The sequence below is a fragment of the Phascolarctos cinereus genome, unplaced genomic scaffold, assembly GCF_003287225.1.
Source record: "Phascolarctos cinereus isolate Bilbo 61053 unplaced genomic scaffold, phaCin_HiC Scaffold_5;HRSCAF=322, whole genome shotgun sequence".
Taxonomy (NCBI): domain Eukaryota; kingdom Metazoa; phylum Chordata; class Mammalia; order Diprotodontia; family Phascolarctidae; genus Phascolarctos; species Phascolarctos cinereus.
This window is the reverse complement of record NW_027555958.1, coordinates 396,832,471-396,836,810: the sequence shown is the minus strand read 5'-3', so window position 1 is coordinate 396,836,810 and position 4,340 is coordinate 396,832,471. Positions and strand designations below refer to the sequence as shown.

The window sequence follows — 4,340 nt, the reverse complement described above, 5'->3', positions numbered from 1 at the left end:
TTGGCTGAACAAGGTGTGGTGCATGATTGTGATGGAATGCTATTGTGGTATAAGAAATAATGAGCTCAATAATTTTAGAAAAAAAATATGGAAAAACATGAAATAATGAAGAGTAAAATGAACAGAACTAAGAAAACACTGTACACAGTAACAGCAATATTGTTTTGAGAATGACTTTGAGCTCTACTCAGTTCAGCAGCAGCCTTCTTCCTCCACAGCAATCAGCCACAACCCCCAACTCCCCTGCAACCATGTCAAAGTGTCCCATAGTTGGCACTGATCTTGGCACCACTTACTCCTATGTGGGATTCTTCCAACATGGAAAAGTTGAAATCATTGTAATGACCAAGGAAACAGGACCACCCCAAGATAAATCACCTTCACTGACACAGAATGTTTAATCGGTGATGCTATAAAGAATCAAGTTGCAATGAACCCTGCCAACACAGTTTTTGATGCCAAACATCCAACTAGCTGCAGATTTGATGATGCAGTTGTACAGCCAGACACTAAACATTGTCTTTTCATGGTGGTGAATGACATAGACAAGCCTAAAGTCCAAGTGGAAAGGGGTGACCAAAAGTTTCTATCCAGAAGAAGTATCTTCTGTGGTCTTGAACAAGATGAAAGAAAGTGTTGAAGCTTACTTTGGAAAGACTGTCACAAATGCTGTGGTCACAGTATTAGCCTATTTGAATGATTCCCAACATCAGGCCACCAAAGATGCTAAACCATTGCTGGTCCCAGTGTGCTCTGAATCATCAATGAGTCAACTGTTGCTGCTGTTGCTTATGGCTTAGGGGGGAAAAAAAAGTTTGGTGCCGACAGAAATGTGTTGAACTTTGACCTTGGTGGTGGTATTTTCGGTGTTTACATTCTTACCATTGAAGATGGCATCCTTGAGGTCAAGTCCACAGGTGGGGACACCCACTTGGGTGAGGAGGACTTTGACAACTGAATGGTCAACCATTCCATTGCTGAGTTCAAGCAAAAGTACAAGGACGTCAATGAGAACAAGAGTATTGTTTGCTGTCTGTGCACAGCTTGTGACTATGCAAGGCAAACCCTCTCTTCTAGTACCCAGGCCGGTATTGAGATTGACTCCCTCCGTGAAGGTATTGACTTCTATACATCATTCACCTAAGCCCATTTCAAAGAGCTGAATGCTGATCTTTTCCATGTCACACTGGACCCTGTGGAAGAGGCCTTAAGAGATGCCAAGCTAGATAAATCACAGATTCATGACATTCTCCTGGCGGGTGGCTCTACTCGCATCCCCAAAGTCCAGAAGCTTCTGCAAAACTTCTTCAATGGCAAAGAGCTCAACAACCGTATCATTCCTGATGAGGCTGCTGCCTATGGTGGAGCGGTCCAGGCTGCCATTGTGTCTGGAGATGCAGGACTTGGTGCTGTTGGATGTCACTCCTCTTTCCCTTGGAATTGAAATTGCTGATGGAGTTATGACAGTTCTGATCAAACATAATGCCATAATACCACCATCCCCACCAAGCAAACACAGACTTTACCACCGATTCAGACATTCATACTCATGAGCTTGTTCAGGTTCATGAAAGGGAGAGAGCAATGACAAAGGATAGCAAACTGCTTAGCAAGTTTGAGCTCACAGGAATCCCCCCCCAGTACCTCAATTTGAAGTAACATTTGACATTGATGCAAATGGTATCCTCAATGTTTCTACTGTGGATAAGAGCACAGACCAGGAGAGCAAGATCACCATCACCAACGATAAAGATCATCTTAGCAAAGAAGACATTGAGCATGTTGTCCAGGAGGCTGAGAATTACAAGGCTGAGGATGAGAAGCAGAGAGACAAGATGTCCTCCAAGAATTCTCTTGAACCTTATGCTTTCAACATGATGGTTACCATACAGGATGAAAAACTGCAAGGCAAAATTGTTGATAAAGACAAACAGAACATCCTTGACAAATATAATGAAATAATCAATCAGCTAGACAAGAACCAGACTACTGAAAAAGAAGAATTTGAGCCTCAGCAGAAAGAATGAGAAGGTCTGGAACCCCATCATTATTAAGCTGTGCCAGAGTGCATGGCATGCCTCATAATTGAAGCAGTCCCATTTGGAGGTACTTCTTTTTTTTTTTAATTTTTAAAATTGTTTTGTCTAGGCAATGGGGGTTAAGTGACTTGCTCAGGGTCACACAGCTAGTAAGCGTTATGTGTTTGAGGCCAGATTTGAACTCAGATCCTCCTGGATCCAAAGCCAGTGCTCTATCCACTGCACCACCTAGCAGCCCCCAGAGGTACTTCTTCTTGACACACCACTGAAGAGGTTGACTAAAACACCAGAAGAAAGAGTATTCCACACAGCTTTCCGAAAATTGAAGGACTCAAATTTGTGGCCAAAGAAATAGTAGTTTAAAAGTAACATTTATGCTACTGTGTAAATCTGGGCGTTCTGAATACTTGAATGTGTGCAGAGGGAGAGAAGTGAACAACATTGCACTTTATCAGAATTGTAAACAAGTAGAGATGCAACTGGAAAACAAAATTTATTTAAAATTGGCAAAAAAAGAATGACTTTGAAGAAATAAGTTATTTTGTCTATTTTAAATGCCTAAATTAACTATAAAGGACATGTGAAGAAAGACACCATCTGCATCCAGAGAAAGAATTGATAAAAAGAAGTATGTATAAAATAATTTTACATACACACATATATTTATTTGTATCTAATGGTAGCCATCTCTCTAAGGTGGTGGGGGTGTAAAAAAAAAAAAGGAACAAGGACATTTACATGATAATTTTGTTGTATAGTTGAAAGGAATAGCAAGTTGGGCATAGTAGATTTTCACATACTATTCTTGTTTTATTTTCTTTCATTTTGCAGAGAACTGATTGTTATACATTTACCATCACATCCCTGGCTTACACTCATACATTTTCTAGTTGCTTGGTTATTTTAACTTGAATATTTTTTTAAACTTACACTGCCAATTATCATTTATTTTTGAAATCATTAATTATTCAGAAAGCATTATTGAATCCAGCTGTGCAACATGATTTGTAAACCAGCTCAAGCAACCCTACTAATGATCTGGGGTATGGCAGGTGTACACTGGATATTCAGAAAGACACTCTCTTGGTTACCATTAAATTAAGTAAGTCCCAATAGGATAGCAATGGAAATGTTTCCTTCTCAAAATGTATAAGCAATCTGTCTTTCCTCTTGATATGATGATGATTATGGTGGTGGTGTACTAATTCACAATTATTTAGCTCTTTTATTTTTCTAGACAATTTACATACATTATCTGATTAGGTAACCAAACTTAAATGTCAAAAGAAGTTTGAAAATTCATGGACAAGTATCCAAATTGTTAGGACACAGTGCTAATGAGATCAAAGTTTAATTGAATGACCAATTAGTTGTGATATGTTCCATGGTGACCACCTGTGCCCTTAATGCTGGACAGATGCTACAAAGAGAATCCTGCAAGGAAATATGACCACATCAATAAATGATAGATTGCTGCTACTTAAAATTTATGTACTGCTAACGTGAGTAAATAGCATCATTCTGATATATTAAGGACAACCCATTATAATAATTACATATAGAAAATGAAATAGTGATAGTATACTTAACACTTGCTATGAGATGCTAAATATAAATATTGATTAAATGACTGAATGAGAGGATACAATTTTTCCTCCATGCTTAATTACAATTAAAATAAGAATTTGGTGGACTTATAAATGCTTTTAAAATTAGTCAATTTTGTATTCATGCTGTTAATATCGAGGACGTATTCAATAGCTTAGATTCAGAACAAGGCATATATTACCCAGAGAAGAATGCAAAGCACCTGTGTGCTTTGATAATTCAATTGAAAGTCCAATGATAAGAAAGGAGTCATGAGATTTTGATCTGGGAGTTTAGAGAGATTAAATTCCTCCAACATTATAGGCTATCTATTATCTGAAAGACCTAGCTCCTAGAAATATTCTCAACTTTTCTTACTTGAATGCAGCTCAAGATACTGAGTGATAGACATCAATTATCTGGTGCTAATAACTAAAAATAGTATTTATTAAAATTTTAAAAGGACAAGAGTAATTTCAAATGACCTTATCATATTTCAAAAAAGCATTATTCATATTCATTCTAAAGTAAAATAAATTGCATCTTCATTATTATGAAGTTCAAAGAAATAATAAAGTTAAACAATAAAGTTAAAATGGAATTCAAATATGCAAAACTATTTGAATTTATGCTCTTGAAAAACATAAGTAAAACTTTAAAAATACATAAAAGAGAATGTAAAAAAATTTGGAAAGCTTCTAAGAGCAATCATAG

At 37.0% G+C, this 4,340-nt stretch overlaps 1 pseudogene; it reads left to right on the top strand.

The window, feature by feature from the left end:
* Positions 1-251: 251 nt before the first annotated feature.
* On the top strand, positions 252-2,085 carry LOC110206878 (heat shock cognate 71 kDa protein pseudogene; annotated as a pseudogene).
* The last annotated feature ends 2,255 nt before the right edge of the window (positions 2,086-4,340 follow it).